This window comes from Nothoprocta perdicaria, unplaced genomic scaffold (assembly GCF_003342845.1).
Source record: "Nothoprocta perdicaria isolate Ctin4 unplaced genomic scaffold, notPer1 scaffold_234, whole genome shotgun sequence".
NCBI lineage: Eukaryota > Metazoa > Chordata > Aves > Tinamiformes > Tinamidae > Nothoprocta > Nothoprocta perdicaria.
This window is the reverse complement of record NW_020455460.1, coordinates 890,288-909,923: the sequence shown is the minus strand read 5'-3', so window position 1 is coordinate 909,923 and position 19,636 is coordinate 890,288. Positions and strand designations below refer to the sequence as shown.

The following is a 19,636-nucleotide window of genomic DNA, read 5'->3' as shown; positions in this document are numbered from 1 at the left end:
CCTGCCCCTGCTCCTGTGCCTGCCCCTGCTCCTGTCCCTGCCTCTGCCCCTGCACACGAGGCCCGCCTGGGGCGGCAGGCTCGGTACCGCTGCCTAGGCGCTGCCATTTGCGCTGCAAACCAGCCAGCAGAGATGCTGATGGGAGAGGGGTGGCCGGGGCCAAGGAAGGGCATCAGTGCTCAACGGTGCTCGTGGCATGCGATGCACAAGGCCTGCTTTCAGGCACAGCCACACACACAGACGGCTGCATCAGTGTTGGCTCTGGGGACCTCCACCCAAACCAGCAGCAACGGCAAAGGCAAAGGGGAAAACGGGGCTGGAGGAGGCAGGAAAGAGAGGGAGCAGGCTCCGTGGAAAAGCCTCTTGTGATGGGGAAAACACGGAGGGTCTCAAGGAGGAAGAAAAGCTAAAGGGGGAGTGGGCATGAGGGAATGGCACAAGCAGGAAGAGGGGCACCTCATGGCTGTTTCTTTCTCTTGATTCAACTCATTTCTGGACAGAAAGAAATGAGTAGCAAGACATAGAAAAGAAAAAGCATAAAACCCAGGAGGAACAAAGCTGGGAACACACTGCTGCTGAATAAAAGCTTCATTAGCCCCCTCAGCATGGCAGAAATCACAGAAAAAGAAATCAGTGTGATGCAAAGGGACTGACTGACAAGGGAGACAGTGGATTTACCTTTCCAGGTGTCTTCAAATCTGTCCGAATGCCTTTCTGGAGCTGCCTTTGTCAAGGAAGTCATTGACAGGGGGGGGCAACATAGCAAAATTTTCTGGACTGCAGGTATAGATGAGGCTAGATGGCCCTTTGCTGCCTCAGTCTGCGAACCTACAGGAAGACAACACGAAGAAGGCCTCAGCGAGCTGCCGTTACCATGTTTCTTGGTAAAGGCCTCACGTGCGCGTTACCGGTGTTGGCGCCGCACTCGCTGCTCCATGAGCGGGCACTGCTCGGCAGGTCCCCTCCGGGCCCACGGCCTCGGGGCGGCGCCGAGCGGGGATGCAGCCCCCGGGGCCCCGTGGCCGCGAGCAGCCCAGCGCCCTGAGGAGGAGCAGGGGCTCTTGCTCTTCTGCCGCCGTCTGCTGGGCACGGTGGGTGCTTGGGAGCGGATAGGGATGGTCAGAGATGGCTGTGTGGAAACATTTACTCAGGACGCAGGAGCAGTCCAAAGGGTAGGCTGACTATTAAGAATTACTAGGAAAATAATAGAGAACAGACCATAGTTATGCCTCTGAACAGATCCTTAATGCGATCTGCATGGTGGTTTCCACATGCAGTTCTGGTCAGCCTCTCAAGAAAAACAGGGTTGGAAGGGCTTTGGAGAAGAGCAACAAGGCTGATCAAACACAAGCAATATCTTCCATATGAGGAATAACTAGATAGTCTCTTCAGCCTGGAAAAGTGATGACTGAAAGGAGGTGTGACAGAGGATTATAAAATCAAGTCTGGCGTGTAGAGGTTGACTGCAGTATGAGTTCTCACTGTCCTGTTAATACAAGAACTAGCAGCACCTCATAAATCAGCAGGTAACAAGTAGGAAACAAGTTTTTTTTTTTAACATGTCATATATTGTGTTGAGTTGCTTGGTCAGGATATGGTAGGTCCCCAAAATGTATATGCATTCAAGGAGATGAAGTATTTCCATGGGAGCAAAATCCACAGATACTGATTAAACAGCAGAGCCCAGCTTTGCTTTGGAAGCCTTGGAGCCAGTGATCACAGGAGGCTGGTGGTGTTTTCTGGCAGGAGCGCTGTGGTGAGGAGCTGTTCTTCCCGCTCCCAAGATGATGGTCGGAAGTACAGTAGCTCTGGAGCTGCTGGCTGCAGCAGCACTGTTTGCATGTTGGCTGTCACCAGTCACACGGGGTTGACATACAGGTGCTTTTTGAGGAGTTTTGTGCATGTCTGTGTGGCGCCCTCGAAGCAGTGTGCAGCCATCTCCACCTGCGCGCGCTGCTGCCCTTGCGGGATTACGAGCAGTGGCCATGGGAGGGAGGCCCATGCCCTGAGGCTCCGTCGGGGCGCCGCCATCCCGCTGCTGATGGCGCGTGCGGAGCAGCCACAGTGCTGCCCACGCTGCCTGCCCGGCGCCGGCTCTGGGCTTCGTGGCCAGAGGAGCGGGCCGGGCCGAGCCTGCCCCCAGCCTACGCGCTGGCTGCTCCGGGGCCTTGCGCTGAATCCCCTGCCATCGCATCTGCTGCTTTCAGCCTTTACCTGCTCTAACACCAGCAGCCAAGTGGCCGCTCTGCAGCGGGCTGCAGCTGTCGCAACTCTGCAGTGGCGCCTCTCCTCCTCAGGTCAGCCTGTGTTCTGTTTTTTCCACAAGAACTGGTGTCTGCCAGGGCTGGTGCAGGAACCTGCAACGAGGTGCGGAGCAAGTGGAGCACAGTGGCTTCCTGGTGGGTACAAATCTGCACCGTTATTTCTGCAGCATATGGAACCAGGAGACCTCTGATTACTGTCACATTTCTCATCTTCATGTGGAATTTGTCTGGGCAGCTGCCATTCCCGCAAGGCAACTTCAAATGAATGAAATGAATTACTGTTTTTCATATTGCACAAAGTGATTCCAAATACCCCAGTTCAGATGTACTAGCCAAATTCCAGGAATCAATCACCAAATCACCCTGTCTCATTCCGGAACAAGCTACCAGTGGAGAGACTGAAAACAGGGTTTTTTTGTAGCTACACTGAAACTTCACAGATGATTTTAAGCCTCTTAGGCAGCATAATACCGAATGCAGGTTCCTGCTGAGGGCTATCGACTCCGGTATGTGCCAGGCTGCAGAGAAGCCCCTGTGCCGAGCCGTGCCTGCGAGTGACCGAGCACGGCCCTCGCCACGAGCGGCTCAGATCAGAGCGCCGCTTCCCGGGGTGTCCCGTCAGCAGCCGCTAAGCTCCCCGTTCAGCAGGAGGGACCTGTGCAGCTGCAAGGTGCAACGCACCAGGGAGCAGCAGCATGTTCAGGACACCTGCAGGGATGTGGATGTGGAGACGCGCAGCCGCGGACACCGGCCCTGCACGCGCCCGGGCCAGGCCCAGGCTGCCTGCGAGCGCCCACCGGCCCTGAGCGCAGCAGTGTGTGCCGCAGTTCCAGCCCGGTTTCTCTCAAAGAAGAGAGAAGCTTCTCTGCTTTCCTGCTGCTGTGGTGCTGGAGATGTCTGTGTGCTGCGACGCAAGGAGGTGCCTTCATAACAAGGAAGCACCGAGTGTGTTTGGGTGCCGTAGGGCCCGGCATTGAGGAGCGCTGCTCGACCAGCCCCCTCCTGCGGCTCCCCGAGTCGGCAGCGCGAGGTGGAGGATCTGGGACCCTTCCCTTGGCCCCGTGCAGGGGGTTTGAGAGACAGCGCGGCCAGGCCCCCGCTGCACTCCTGGGGACGGGCTGCCTGGGGCTGTCCCTTTTGTCACCTCAGGCATGGGCTTTGTCACACACTTGGTATTCCGCGGCACGGCGCGCTCCGCAGGGGGCTGCCGTCTGCTGCGCAGCCATTACCCGACACCGTCCCTGCCGCATTCCCTCCGCCACAAAAAGAAGAGGCCGGTCCTGAGCTGTGATGGATGTCACCCGGCCTTCCCCTTCCCTTTCTCTGTCCCATCATCCCGTTTAATCACTGAGCGTGGCAGTAAGTCAAACATCATATCGGAAGAGTGATTTGAGCAAGGTTAGCTCTGCTCAGAACCCTTCCGCGTGCTAATCGAGAGCTCAGGGAGCAAGAGGGTCCCTGCTCTTGCATGGAAATGCTTCCCTATTTCTGGAATTTGTTAGTACAAAATCAAAATTATGGGCTACAATGCTTTCCATTCCTTTCTTTCACTCTGAATTAAAGACCATCTACTGAAGACTCTCACTTCAAAAGCAGCAAGGCACTTTCTAATATCAAGCAAAATGCCTGAAGAATAAATTGCTCCTATCAGAAATAAAGCATTTTAGTTCTGCCACAAGCAGGGAGATCTGTGTTTATAAGTCTCTCCAAAGGCAACTCCATCTTTCCTGCTTTCCTCTCATTTTCTTTTGATGCACAAAGCCTGCATGCTGCAGTGCTGTGATTGGATTCAGCTTTGGAGCAGTGTAATTGTAAATATTCATTGGAATCCAAGCTAGTTTTCCCAAGTCTCTCTTAAAGGCTCTGCAGCTATACAAACAGCCGTGGCTCTGCATTAGCCTCACAGCCTGGAGGCTCCCTGCCTCTCCACAGCCCCAAAGACTGCTCCTTCAGAGACTGCGCGGAAGAGATCTGCCCTGCAGACCATTTTAGTCGATGCTCAATTATTTTCTTTATTCTCCCCACAGTGCCGGTGCTGTGCATCTGTCCCCGGGCCCGGTGGGTCCCTCTGCAGTGTCTGTGCCCACGACCTCGACTCGCATCGTGGCTGCTTGTGCCCGGCTCCATGTGACCACAGCTGGTGCCGGCACCTCTGCAGCAGCCCCTGTGTCCTGGGGTATCCTGGGCACCTTCCACCCTCTCCCACTGAGGACCTGTCATCTGGGTGACTGCTGCTTTGTGCTAACCTTGCACCCTACTCGTTACTGAGGAGAACGCAGGTCAACCCTTGATATCCAGGCAATTCTGCCTCCCTTGCTACCAGGGTGCCACGACAGTGCTCGGACACTGGGTAGGCAAAGGGCAGTGGCCTCCTGCGTCTGTCAGGAGCAGAGGGGAGTTCTCCCCGTGGCCACTCTGAGCTCCACGCTGCGTGCGCCGACCTGACACAGCCACTGCGTAGCCAGAGGAACGGGCGTCCAGCCAGCCTTACTCTCCAGGTGGTCTTGACCGAAAGCCATGTCCTGTACAGTTCATTCCCAAAGCAGCACATGCAGGAAACCGCACACAGATATTCTGCTGAGGACACAAATTGAACCCAAAGGTCCTGACAGCAAATCTGCACTCCCATCTTCCATCCACCCTTACATTTACCGCCGAGGGTGGGAGTGCAGTGCTCACGCCAAGGCCTGCGGCACTGCAGCACGTCTTGCAGATGGTGGTATCAGATCTCCATCAAGCCCTGACATCCTCCAGGCCCTGCTTGCTCACTTCAGCAGATGTTAAAGCACATGTTCTGGCTACTGGGTAACCTGTGAGCAGATAAGTAGGCAGTAAAAGGGACCAAACCCAGCTTGCTTTCCACATGCAGTTTCCTAGGAAATGTCCTTCCAGCTCTGGAAACAAGGCTCGTATCAGCTCCAGCTCAAGCAGTGCAGATCACTGCATGTCACCACAGCAGAGCAGCTCAGGGGCTGCCGGCCACACAGATCCGTCCCGCTCTGTAGCAGGTCCTGGTCCTGCTTCTCGCAGCAGCAGCTCTCAGCACTGGGGCAGCTGCTGCTCTGTCCCTGCCAGCGTGGGGCAGTCGGGCTGCTCGGGAGGGCAGGGAGCAGCACCCAGCCACGGGCTCAGTGCCCACGGCGGCAGCAGGCTGTTCTATGAGGCATCTGCCAACTTGTCCCTCCGCAGGACGGGACAGGGGAGTCACTGCACACCCAGCGCTCAGGATGGAGCACCTTGTTTCCTGAGGAGAGCTGGGAGACCAGCATGAACCAGGAGGACACATAAGGATGAGCTTACATGGGAAAACAGGCACAGAATGGGCTGTTTCAGTAACTGCTGACTTGCAGTAAGGTAAATCAGGATGTCAACACCAACAGGACAGAAACAAGGTTCAGTTCAGGCTCCTGTGAAAAGAGTCTAGGAAAGTGGAACCCATGCATGCAATGCAATGCCAATGAGTCTTACCTATAAGTAAGCACTGCTGAGCTATAACTCACCTCTTCAACCTGCTTTAGAGCTAACATTTAGTGATTCCACAGTGCTCCTGACAATGAGTCTGCAGAACCATAAAATGAGATGCCAAGAAAGAGAGACTATTCAAATACAAACACACAAACCAGCAGTGCTGGCCAGCGCAAGGACATGGGCAGCACCTGTGGAGGTGTGAGAACACCTGCAGCTCAACACTGGGATCCTGTGGAGACCGGGAACAGCACACGAGTGACCACCCACCTGAGACGCAAGTGCACTCATTATTTTTCCAGAAAGGAGAATCACTCCAGGAAATGAGGTGTGAATACCGTGAATATCAAAGGAGACCATGCAGTGGGGCTCTGAAGAGGGCAGAGATGGGTTTCAAGGTGTGAGCACAGTCAGGTTTAGAAAATCATCCAGCACCCAGAGCAAGACTGGAAGGATCCCTAAGTGGCTAGTAGCCCATAGCCTGTGCTAAGAGGGGAGGCTTCAGGTGCCCTGGCTCTGGTCTATCTTTCCTTAAAAATCTCTGGCGATGCAGAATCCCAAGGCCTCCAGGGAGCTTGCTGGTGGGTTTTGTTCTCCTCCCCATTAAGAAACTCTTCCTAACCTGAGGCTTTCATGATGCAGGGTACGCCCATTAGTTTTTGTGGTGCCTTCATGGACATGGATAACAGGTGGCTCTGTTCCTCTCTTCAGGAGTTTCTTACACAAAGCTGGTGTTGTGATCTTCCTTAGTCATGAAGGAGAAAAAAACTCAAGCCAGATCAGACGCAACAAAAGGATCTTGGCTGGTGGAACTCACAGGCACACAAAGCAGCCGCAGACATGAGTGCCCTGTGAGGACAGACAAAGTAATGAGCCCTGTGTACAGATAACGGCTGTGCAGAAAGAAACACCCTGTCCTGGGCATGAGCCAGTCTCTAAATGAGCCCCTGGAACGAGCAGCTCTGAGCCACCTGCCCTGCGAGTTTCCTGCACCTTTCTCTGCAGTAGCTGTGGGCCCTGCTGAGGACAGGCCGCCTGGTCTCAAACACTGCAGCAGTTCACTGCTTCTCACAGCTGCCCGGGGCTCTTGAAGGGAGGAATCTGGACCTTGCTCTGAGCAATCAGTCTGATGTGCCAAAGCTTGACATTCTCCTGCAGAGCAAAATGTGATGCTCTTGCTGCATCAGTTCCCTTGCAGAGCATGTGATGGCCCAAAGCAGATGCTCTGACAGCACACGCGAGTGCGGGGACAGCCCCTTGGCTGCTGGGGCTGCCCTGCCTGGCGCCCTGGCCCCTCGCCGCCTCTCCCCGCTGCTCGCCCTGCGTCTGGCAGCCGGCCCTGCTGCCTGGAGAGGCTCCTCAGGCCGGAGCGACGCAGGGTCCAGGTCTCCAACAGGAACGTGCCCGCGGGCTCTCCAGCCTCGCGAAGCTGCAGGAGCTGAGCAGGGCACTGGCACCATCACGCACCCGTCCATCGTGGCACAGCCCCGCTGCGCTGAAACCTTCCTGGCACGAGGCGGGAGCAGCGTCCCTGCTGCGCCGCTCCCTCCTGCAGAGCAAGGAGCGCCGGACTCCTCGAAGCCCCAGCCACCATGATTTATCTGGGTCATGGCGAGGACAGCTGGCTAACTGAGGTTAACAGCTTTCTCAGTTTCATTTCAAAAAGTCATTAGCATGGGGGCTGTATTAAACAGTGATATGCCAAATCCTGATTCATTCACCAGGAGAGCTGGCGGTCAGGTGGGGGCTCGGCTGACAGGAGGGCTGTTCTGCTAGCCTTTCCTAAAGGGCAGGCCCATAACTCACGTTCCCAGAGCTAAATTGCACCTGACACGCCAGGCAGAGGCTCCGGGCATGTGCAGCCTGCTAGAGGCACCCGGGGACCATCGCCCTGGGAGCACAAAACCACCCAGGCACCTCCTGAGCACCAGCCAGGCCCCCAAATTGGGAGATTTACCGGAGAAAACCCACGTCAGCTCCCAGTTCAGGAGAGGCACCGGCGCCCTGTGCCACAGACCCGAGCTGTGCTCTGCTCCCTCGCTCCCGCTTCACCCGCTGGCCTCAGCGTCTGCCTCCTGTCCTGGGGCCCGGCACGCCTCCGTCCCCGGGCAAGGGCGAGCGGCAGCACAGGCTCAAACACCGTAGCAGAGATGCTGCAAAGGGAAAGAGACACAAAACCTTCTGCCGCCCTGGACTGCTGTGCAGCCACGCAATGTTGAACACATAAGGGGAAAACAGCGAGAGCTTTGAGCCCTGCTGCAGAGGATAGAAGCGTCTGAACCACCGCTGTATGGGCAGTGCATGAACAGCAGGGCCAGGGCCATGCTGCTGTCCTCCTGCAAGCTCTTATGGGCGTCAGCAACTTCATATGGAGGACAATTTTGCACCAGGCGTGTGTGTGTCTGCTGGTACATGAAGAAGGAAGTGATGGTGGTGGTGGAAAAACACTGAGGAGTTGTAAGAAAGACAATTTGCAGAGACAGAGAAGTGATTAATACACAAGCAAAAAGATGCGCCTGGTCCAGAAGAGACTGTGAAGTGGGTACAAGGAGCGAGGGAAAACTGAATGTTGCAGACGTGGATGGTGGAAGGTTCTGGCCCATAGAAAGGACGAGGGGCAGTTCAAAAGCCAGGCTGCTCCCCACGAGCTCCCTTGGAGCTCCAGGACTGGGGAGATGGAAGAGTGGTCCTGGGAAGGGGAGGATGGAAACAAGGGAAGATCGCGGAAATGTGGACATGGCTGGAGAAGATAGGAGAAGAGACCATGCACAGGCAGGCGGGTTTGGAGATGTGGCAGAGGGGAAAGCATGCTCTGTTTTTAGTGAAATGCTCCCCTTCCCTGTAACTCCACAAACAGCAGAACTAAAAGCAACAGAACAAAGTACAGTGGAGGGCAAGAGAGATGATGCAGCATTGGAACAGCTTCCCTGATTAAAAACAGCTTCCCTGATTAAAATTTTCCCTGACAAAAAGACAAGACTAGGGCTCTTCTGCTTGGAAAAGGGATGATGGAGGAAGCCTGACAGAGGTCTATGAAACCATGAGTGTCATACAGCAGGTGAATAATGATTGCTTGTGGTCTTTTCCAATGACCACTGGACAGAAATGACTGGGTGACAGGTCAAAAGGAAGGGAAGCAGCTCTACTCCCTACACAGCTAAGCTGAGGAACTCTCTGCTGTGGCTGCAAAGAGGCAGCCTTCAGCCAAGGCTCTGGCAGCTCCTACCACAGCCCCAGGGGCTGGGGCAGCACCTTGGGGTGATGCCTGCTGCTCTTGCCGGGCACAGATGTGGGTCTAAGGGGAGCCCCCCTCCCACCCACAGCAGTGCTGTGTTCATGTACAGCAAGACTTGATGTTCAGTGCTTTACTGGGGGCTTTTGTAAGAGGCAGTTTGGACCTGGGCTGTCCTATCTGTCACTGTAACACCAACCCAAGCAGGAAGGATCAGCTGAACTCATCATGAGGAAAAGAGAAAGGAAAAAGGAAGCGAAAAGAAGGCAATAAGAGTATGTAGGAAAAAAGGACATGTGTGATTCCCCTCCCAGGCTCGCCCTGCAGAAAGGCGTGTGCACATCAGTACGTGACGCGTGTGCACACAGATCTGCAGGCTCTGAGGCACGTTCACCTGTCCTCCCCCATCTGTGCACGCGGGCAAACGCACACAGCCCCGCGAGCAGCCCCGCATGCACCCTGCACGCAGCCCCTGTGTGCAGCCCCCGCTCACAGCCCCGCATGCACCCTGCACGCAGCCCCTGTGTGCAGCCCCCGCTCACAGCCCCTGTGCGCAGCCCCGCACGCAGCACCTGCCATGTGAGAGCAGCATGTCTGTCTGCCCGCACACCGTGCCGCACACCCGCACTCGTACACACACACACACACACACACACACACGCACCCAACACCCCCCTCTGCGTGTGCACACCGCACACACATACACCCTGCACAGCCACCCACCCTGCACGCACACACACACACACACACACACGTGCGTGTTTGGAGAACAATGGATGACTTGGCTACAGGAGGAAGAGCTGCTTACGTGTCTCCAAAGGCAATGAACATACCTCATCATCAACACATTAACTGAAACAAAGCAAGCGTTTCCACTTTGAATAATGAGGGAAAAAAACTGCAAAGCTGCCCTCATTCTGGAGAAACATCTGTGCTGAGCTCCTGCTATCCATCACGCTGGGACCTGATCCTCCAGGATCAATTCCTATCTGCTTTAGTCTCCCAGTGTGCTGAGAACAGCCAGGCTGCTAGACAAAGAAAAGCTCTGCGCTCTGGGTGTGCAGGCAGACAGGCAGCAGGCACCGCAGAGCACAGGTGCCCTGCGTCGTGCAGCAGCTGGGGCTGCAGGTCTCCAGGACCAGTCCCCGGGTGCAAGGTCTGGTTGCCCACGGATGCCTCCCGAGACAGTGCAATGCGTGGGCAGTCGCTGCGTGGCACATGGCTCCTGCTCCCGGGCAGGGCAAGGGGTCGGAGCTGGCAGGGCACCACGCGGGCGCCGCACGGAGGGAGCACAGGCTCCGGCACCCAGCAGGCCCTGCAGAGCAAGTGGGACATTCCCGCCCGGCACGTCCGCACAGGCAGGGCTTCATCCGCCAGGTCCGAACGGCCTGGCCTCAGGTGCCTGGCGGGCTTGGTCCCTGCTGCTCTGCACCAGCTGCCCCCTCGCAGGGAACCCAGGACCCTGCTCAGTGCCACAGACACCCAGGCCGCCCCGTCCGCCCGCAGCAGAGCTGCCACTTCCCTCGACTTTCCCTCCTCACCAGGCGTCTGCAGGCTCTGCTCCTGCACCTTCACCCTTTCCCTATGTTGCCATTTCAACCAGGGTGGTAGACTATTACTGTGGCTGTGAATACACGAAATGACGTTCCCGTCCCGTCCGGCCGAGCCGTCCCGGAGCAGCATCCACCCCTACCTGCTCTCGCGCCTCCTCCAGCACCTGGCGCCGGCCTCCAGGTCCAGGCTGAGCTGCTGGATCCGGCTGCATCTCTGCTCCAGGTCTGCCTGCCTCTCCCTCTGCTTGGTCTGCAGTTGATAGATCCTCTGCTCTTGAGCATCCAGCTATTGACCCGCCCAGGGAAAGAAAGAAAAAATGGAAAAAAAAATCAATTAATACTAAACGGCTTAACAAAACCCCGAACAGCACAGACCTGATGCTGCTGGGGGTGGGGATTGCTGGGAGGAGACACCCCCGCACACACAAGCTGCAAAAACCCGATATTGTGGGGACAGGAAGCCAATATGGTAGGTGTGATCTGACACGCGTGCCAGCGGCAGCAGGGTATGTCCAGCTGGGGAAGCCAGGGAGCCCGCGGCACCGGCTGCCACCTCTGCGCTCCTAGGGCTGCCAGAGCTCCCGCCTGGGCACAGCAGGCAAAGAGTGTCCCAGCAAATGCAAAGTTATGACAGCAAATACATAACTAAATCACCGGCTCCCGATCCAGCTGTGTTTGGCAGCTCTGTGCTCCAAAGACGCCTCCATGCGGGCGGAGGGGACACGGGAGCTCGTGGCCAGGCTGTCCCTGCTGTCCCTGGCGTGGCGCTGGGCTCTGCACGTGGCTGCGGTTTGCACGAGGAGCATGGAGGCTCTGGTGCCAACCAGCGCAACGAGGCTGCAGCACAGACCCTGCTGCGCCAGCTCTGCGGGGCGGCCGGTCCCAGCAGCAGCCAGGGGCGCCTGCAGGATGCTGCTCACCATCCCCAGACAGGCGCCAAGAGCCTTGGCCGCGCGAGGGAGCAAGGGCTGCGTGTGGCTCCAGCTGTTCCAGGGACACAGGAGAGAAAAGGGACTAGGTACCCCAGAGGATGGTGTGGTTGCTTTCTATATTCAGCACTGAGGAATCCTCTTAACCGTGCAGCCAGGAGCTGCATGATGCCTTGGCACGTTGAAGGGGCCTGCGGGTGGCAAAGCCATCCCTGCAGCTGAAACCAGTCTGTCTCCTTCCCTGCCCATGGACGGCAGGACACAGCCTTGGTCTGTGCAGAGATGGGCCGTCTGGAGCTACCGAAAACACCGAGGTGACGCACGGGACACCAACGACGCGGAGAGCTCTCGAGTGGAGACCTGGTGCGTGTTTCTTCCCCTGCCGCAGCTCCCGGCAGGTTAGCGGACAGCACCACGAGCCTCCTCCCGGCACCAGGAAGACCAAAGGCCCCGGCCGCCCTGCGGGCACGGAGCAGCCCGAGGCCTCGCAGCACCGCCGGGCCGGCCGGACCTGCTGCTGCCCCGGGCTGTCCTGGAGCACGTGCAGATGCTAAGGGCTAATTGCCTTCACCGACTGTCTTGCTGAGCTGGGAGAGAGTTTCGATTTTAATTAAATGCTAACTGATTAGTAAAACATACTTACTGAAGACTGTCACCCAGCTGTCAACATTCAATAAATACATTAATAATCAATTTGCATGCAGTTAACATAAGATGATGTTAACGTCTAAATTAGAGGGGTATTGGAGAAGCAGCACGGGCCCCTCCAGCCTGCTCTCCAAGCAGAAGCCCCCCTCACAGGCACAGCGAGGGCTGGAGCTCCGCGCTGTGCACCAAGGTGGGTCCTTCTCAACCCCTGCAGTCACAACTGGCCACCGCTGCCACAGGTGCAATGGATATCAGGAACACGCTGCAATTCCCGGTGTTTTACCACAGACCTACGTGCCCCTTCAGTGCCATACGGCACAATGCGCTGCAGGCACCAGCGCCCGGAGCGGCAGCGCTGGCGGGAGGTGACCAGTGCCCTGGCACCCCGGCACCCCGTCCCTGTGCCACTGAGGGCGGTGACGCGTGGGGGCAGCCGCAGCCGGGCCGCGGTGAAGGACAAAGGCTGATTGAAGCAGTGAAGCAGCTTGCGAACACCCCCTCCCTGCAGCGCATGCAGCAGAAGCGCATGTAACGTGCATACATGGTGCTGCTGCTGCACGGGCGGCTTGCGGATCCTGTGCCGCCCGCGCCGGGGCTGCAGCCGCGACACTGGGGGCGCAGGGCAGGTTCTGGGGCTGGGGCGGCACCAGCACCGGGCCAGGCGGCACTAGGGCCCGCGGAGCTCGCGCGGGCGCCGCGCAGGGGTCTGCGGTGCAGCCGAGGGCTCGGTGCTGCAGCGCAGCCCCCGGCCGGGCCGCCATGCCACGCAGGGCTGGCGCTCCCGGTTGCGGCACCGGGGAGGCAGCAACCCCGGGCACTGCCGCCGTCCCCACGGCCCTGCGCCCGCTCGCAGCGCGGGGGAGGCGGCGCGGCCCCCGCCCCCACCTCTCCTCCTCTCATTTAAGTGGAATCAATTGTGCCATTTCTGCTTTGCTTTTCAAAAGCAATTACTTTCATGTCATTTCTGCAGACATTCGGGGAGAGCGAGGGAGTGAGGGCTTGATTATCCCCCTCCCCTCCCCGTCCTGTGGCTTCCGCTGTGGCGGTGAAGTATTAAATTAAATGAGGTGTCTATGGAGCAGCGATGGTTTCAGGTCAGAGGCGCTATGGAAAGCTGTATGCTGCACTGCTCCTGTATATGTAAATGGATATATTAAAACCACTGATGTCAACTTGCAGCACTCATCTCTTCTGCTCTCGGGTGATCAAAGCTGATTGCAGAGGCAATTACTGCAAAGGAAAAGAAAATCACGGCCTCCTGCTCATCCCTGAGCTACCGGGGTTTAATTGCTCAGTGTAGCTGAAGCTCCGCTGGCCTCCGCGTGGTGAGGAGCGCCCCGCGCAGGGAGACCGCGGCTCGCGTGGGGCTCGGCGCTGCACCGGGGCCGCCGGCCCCATCCGCCTTCCGCCGTGGCGGGACGGGTACCCACAGCGCGTGCCGCTCGCTTGGATGCATCGACAGCGGTGACCCAGCGAGCTCTGCTTATTTATTATTATTATTATTGTTGTTATTTTCCACTATTGCTGAAAACGCAGAGCCGTCCCCGGCGCGGCACGCAGAGCAGCCCCGCGTGTCCCCAGGCAGAAACCCGGGCGCTGCCCCGGGCACCGCGATGGGCGCCGCGGCCCCACGGGCGCGCGCAGGGCTGGCGACGGCAGCGTGGGGATGTGTCCACACCGCACCGCACCACGAGGTGTGCACCCATCTCCACTCAGGTATTAATAAACACAGCTGAGCTCTGGCTTGCCCCCCAGTCCTCCACTCTCAGCCGAACCTCATTCATAAGGTACAGATAGTGAGTATAAACATCTCCATAATAATGAAAGCATATGTTGAGAACAAAAGCAAATAAATGGAGAATAAAAATAAACATCCCAAGAAGCACCATGCTGACTGCATTAGTGATTTTCATATTTAATTGAAAGAAAATCTGCCTTTGGGTGTGATAAGCACAGAGCCCCGCTGTGGCATCCACGGCCTCCCCAGATGGGCCCAGAGCCTCCCGCGGGTGCAGTGTGGCTGTGGACGCATGTCCCATGGGACACGTGTGGTCCCGTGGCGCTGCGTTGCGCACGCGAGTGCCCGGTGGGCGCAGCGCATGCTGTGTGCGAGCTGGGCTGCCCACGCGACGAGCTCCGCAGAGCTAGCGCTCCCGCAGCTCAGCGATGCGCAGCAATAGATTGGCGCCATCGTGTTCCCAAATGCAGGGCATGGTGCTGCACACTTCATCGACACGCGCCTGCATCCCCTGTACCTGGGCAGAGGCACGGCAAAGAGAAGATGGGGCAGGGGCTGTGTCTGTAACTGTCCCGCATGGAGACCCTGCTCTGCTCTCCTGCCTTGGACTGCACAGCCCAGGGCCCGCTGAGGAGGCTGCCTGGATGAACAGCCCCGAGCAAGTCTATGCAGCGCTGGGGTCACTCGTGCCCTGAGCACTCCAGGCCTCCTGGGATCCTCTCCGGCCTCCACTCTTCCACTGTTTTATGATTCTGACTCTTAATACACGTTAAAGAATACAACTGAATGGGCGCAGTGGAGACTTGGAAGAATATCTCATGCAACTGAGATATTAGCACATGTTGGGACAGTTCTCAGAGGAACTGAGGAACCAGCACAAGGTCAATCTTGTGCAATACAAGTGCAACGAGCATAGCATGAAAAGAACTTAACTAGCCCACGAGCTCTGCAGTGACTGCAAGCAGAAGTAGAAAACACAATCAGGTGTCTAAGGACAAGCATGATAGCAGGAGCAAGTAGAGGGAAAAACTAAGAAGACACAACATGAGGTATAATCAGCAAGGGAAATCAAAAGCACCAAGGAAACATGAAAAAAACAAAAAAGTGTTGGCTTGATATTTAATATGTTACTGACATATGATGCTAAGAAGGCCAAAGTCTTTCATACCATCTTGGTCCTTTTCAGCCTTGTCTGAAAAGGTGACCAGCAAGCGCCCAGACGATGTCACTTCCATGTGAGATGATCTCAAGCATCACAGACTCAGAAATGGCTCCTCTAACTACAGATGCCACTTTAAAATGCCCAGGACAGTTAATTCAGGATTGCGGAGGCTGCTTCCTCCAGGAGATCTCTCAGACTGCATGGAGCGGTTACGGGATGGGAAACACACCATAGTTCTTAATATGCAGAGTACTAGGACACAGTACTCAAGAAATGAGGGTTTATGAAATCCCTATATTTCACACAGACATGCTGGCATACTCCCCCTTCACCACAAGCAAACACTCTGGGGACATGAGCTCTCACCTTGGTATTGGTGGCCATGGTCACACTGCTGCCAAGCTCCAAGACAGAAAGACTTCATTTGAAAGTTTGCTGACACAAAATTCAGCTCAGATGCTAAGTGTCTTAGTTAAGAACATTAATGGAAAGGGCCTCCATATTCCATCTGCTTTTCTTATGTTTACAGATGCTGTAAGACAGACCTGATGCACACAACTGCATCGCCACTGATCAGACCAGCAGCTGTGAGCTCGTCTGCTCTGCTGATGGACTGTGACTGCAGGCAAGTCATGCTGTACCGTGCTGAGAGACTGGATAACAAGAGGAACCGCACTGGAAAACCTTCAAGAAATTTGTTATCAATCTATCATGGGATTTCCTGAGGAAATAAATTCTCCATCTCTTCTCCAAGGAAGCATTTGAGACTCAGCTATGAGGAAAGTGGAAGATTTGATACACATGGCTGTGCCACCCATGCAGTTCATGAGGAAGCCTGTCAAGTTTTACGGTGACTGAAGGGCAAGAAATATTCAACAGTAACTACAGGTGAAGGCTGCAGCTTTTGAAGGTGGTACCAGCACATCCATGGTTTACTTTGGGACAACTGGGTCGTACTTGTCCATCTTGAGGACCTCAAAGAGAGCTTGATGAAGAAACACAGTGTCTTTAACCACTGCAAGAGTCACCCACTTTGCTAGCACCCCGTGGACGTGCAGAGCCCAAGCTCACCCACTTCCTCACCCGCTTCCACGCTGTGGCTTTAGCAGAACACAAACTTCAGCAGGAGCCTCCGGCTGCACCAGGATCTCTCTCCCAAGTCCCTTGTTGGGTTCCAGACATTCAGTGGAGCTGATGCATTCCCAGATCCTGCAATTCAACAGAAAGCTTTAAGAAAATAACTCCTCCGAGAGGACCAAAGCACCCCAAGCACACGTTACATCGCATTAATCACTCCTCTGAACCCCAACTCCTGCACCCAAGAGACATTTCTCGTCTTGAGAAAGACTCGCTGCTGAGATTGTATGACTTAAGCAGAGAAAACAGATGGGATCTGGAGTCTGTGAAAGCAAAGCACAAAGAAGAGCATAGGGGCAGCCCAGTGCCCCGCGGCGGAGGTGCCAGTGTTGCCGGGGCGGGAAGCACCATGCGCGACCCCGGGAGGGCTGGCGCGGAGTGGGGGACACCATGCAGCTCCAGTGCGAAGATGGGAGGAAAACCGCCACCCTGCTCTGCAAACCCGAAGGGCTTTGTCGAAACAAAGGCAGAGCTAACCCCTCCTGCTGCTCCCCTCCCGCGCCGGAGGCTCTTCAGGCACACATATTTTCTATTAGCTGCAAACTCTGCATACAGAAGGCAGAAACTCTGGCATAATATCTGCACAACAGCACCTTCATGCAAACACTGAGCCAGTAATGGGAAATTTTAACGATGTAAAGCAGCAAGGTCACGCGATGTGTCCAGGCAGCCCTTGGAAAGGCGCAGTCTCCGCAGATATTACAGAGGAAAGCTTGGAATTGCTCTTGGTTCATTAGGCTCTGCCTGAGGGGTTTTCTGCTGCTATTAATGACAAACAAGGTTCAGGTTCTCGCTACTCAGCTCTGCACACGCGATGCAGAAGGTGAAGAGGAAGGTTTACCAAGAGCCATTTGTAAATATGCTAAGACGATTCAGACGATTTCAGAATCCATCAGACACCCTGTGCAGTAAGTCACCTTAAACAAGGGCACCGAGAAAGCTCTGTCAATACGGCAACATCTTTCTCAGCGCAGAAATTTCACATTAACGTTGGCAGAGCCTGTGCATAAATTACGCAGAGCAGAGCGTGCGGTGCAATTTCCTTCCCTCCAGGCACCGGCAGCACGTTCCCCCGCAGCCTGCCTCTTTCTCCCAGCTTTATGACCCCGATGAGATGAGCTCTCACTGTTTTTTTCCTTGTTACATTTTGATATTTCAAAGCGTGGCCTGCTTCTCACTCCCATCTCCCGGCTCCACATTATTAATGAATTGGAAAGCAGACATCATTAGTTTTTGGAGACCATTTCTTTTAAAATTTACAGAACCCTTCATCTGAATCCCCAGAGCCAGTCTGCTGTTCTCATCTTAGAATCTTATTAGCATCATATCTCCTGGATCCTGCCACGCAAACTGCATTGCTATGCACTTTCTAGCACTTGACCCTTTTGCGGACGGAATTAATTTCCTCTTTGAAGACAGAGCAGCACGCTGTTGTGCTTGTTAAAGAAAGAAAACTTGAGCAGGAAGACAGGAAACAAGCAGAGGATATTCTTGGTTAAATACAGACCACTGCAGCATTTTATATAGGCAGACTGAGAAAGAGAGAGATTGGTCAAGAGAAGTAACAGACTGATGACGCTTTATTACCAGAAACATCTTACAAAAAAGCATACAAATAAACTCACTGACAATACTCATGGGGAATTTCCATTTTCATGGTGCGTTTCTTTTCAGCAGCATTCCCTCCATCTGTAACCTTGCACATCCTCTGCCTGTCTCTATGTGCAAGATACCTGGAGACTTCTGGTTGTAGAATTAATGTGAATACTGCAAAGATCCAGCATTTGGGGAAAGCAGAAGGTGCCACGCTGTATTTGCAAAAGGGCATAAAGAAAAATAGCCACTTTAAAAAACAGAGGTCTTCTCTACGAGTATAAAATACCTCGCACCCCCAAAACATTGACATCATTACTACTATCTCCTAAAAATGTGCCACATTCCTACATCTGGAGCAAACTAGAAAATTCAAATGCTTGTTGCTCAGTTTGGGCTATTTCTAGGTCTGAAGTTGGCTGCAAAATGGAGAATTTTATTTATTCGCATTGTTCTTACAATTTTGGTTCTGCAGTGCAGTTGCAGCATCAAGCTTTACTAAGCTGAACATCTGTGACTGCCCTAGAGGCAATTCCTTGGGATGAAGGCCTCATCTTTTCCATAAGCTCTTCAGGAAGAAGCTAATAAAGAACTGCATAAATCCATTTTTAAGTAACTTGCAAAAATATAAAGCCAAAAGCGTAAAGGGCAGGATAGTAGAGCACAGCTTAACCCTTCTGCAGCGGCAAGGCTGCCGGGATGGGCTTGGGAATGGAGGGAGCCTGCAAGGGGCCGGCCCCGTCCCGGTGGTCTCGGGCAGCTCTGCGCCCTCCCAGGGCCGTGGTGCGAGGGCTGGCGGGACGCGGCCCCACTGGCACCTCACAGGCTTCCAACGCACCTGCGAGATGCACAAAACAGCAGGGCCACCAGAGCCCTTCCCTCGGGCGTTGGGGAACCGCGGGCCCTGTTGAGGTGGAAACCAGAGAGCTACAACTCCTGGCAGCTCTACTGACATGGTGGAGCCTAGAGATAGAGGAAAATCTCCCCAGTGAGGCAGAGGCCAGTAGGAGAGCAGCCCGTCCACAGCACCTTAGCACACAGGCCTGCCCGTGCCGCACGGCCAGCCCAGCCATCGTGTGCCGAGCTTGGTTCCAGCTCCCTGAACCCACACGACACCCAGGTCCTTGTAACTACATCGGGGCACCTTGTTCTAGCACACCAGAAGGCACAACATCAGAGAAACCTGCGACTTCCCTGACAGAGCACCCTAGTCAGCAACCCAATTCCCTGCTGATCCCCATTCCAGCTTACCAACCGTGGGCTTGGACATCAGTCTTTCGGGGAAAGCAAATCCTCTGGATATAAATTCCCCTGGAAGTGATAGGAAGGCATCCCAGGGCATGCGTAAACTCCAGGTAGTTTATACAGGCTACTGTCCTAGCAATACATGGTGAATGAGGAGCACGCCCACCACACTGTCCTTTACCACGTCCTCAGAGGAGCAGATGGAGGAGAAGTGCAGCGGCCGTGACCCATGCGATCTCCTTGTTCACTGTCCACCTCCTCAAAACCTGGGCGACGTCCGTGCAGAATTCATCAGGCAAAGGGCGCTCGCAGCAGCAGCACGAGTGCCAGACACAGACTGGCAGAGAGCTTATGAATAGCACAATGAATGATCTATAGCAAAAGCCATGGGCAAGAGCTAGCCATTAGTCTGGGGCTTAGTAATGCACTCTTCAAGTACATTACTCACCAATCCATCAGGCAACCTGCTAAGGAACTGAGAGATTCCAGCACTTTTAAATCTGTAGCGCAATGGCTGGCAGCCTGCTCTACATGCCCTAGGTTACAAGGGCATGGAGGAAGACAATTCATTTCGTGTCATAGCCAGTATTTCTTCTTCTCCTTCTTCTGTGTGTACTTAAGAAATGGACCTTCTATTATCTGCAGATTAATAGCCAGCAGAATGCTCTGG

At 55.1% G+C, this 19,636-nt stretch overlaps 1 long non-coding RNA gene across 1 annotated transcript in view; it reads right to left on the bottom strand.

Annotated features, from left to right (window-relative positions):
- Positions 1 to 10,778, bottom strand: part of LOC112947520 — a 14,620-nt gene extending 3,842 nt beyond the window's left edge. Inside the window, exons 1-2 of the long non-coding RNA XR_003249419.1 lie at positions 10,655 to 10,778; positions 679 to 828 (exon numbers count right to left, since the gene is read on the bottom strand). This is a non-coding gene — a long non-coding RNA (uncharacterized LOC112947520). The remainder of the gene's footprint in view (positions 1 to 678; positions 829 to 10,654) is intronic.
- Positions 10,779 to 19,636: the final 8,858 nt, after the last annotated feature.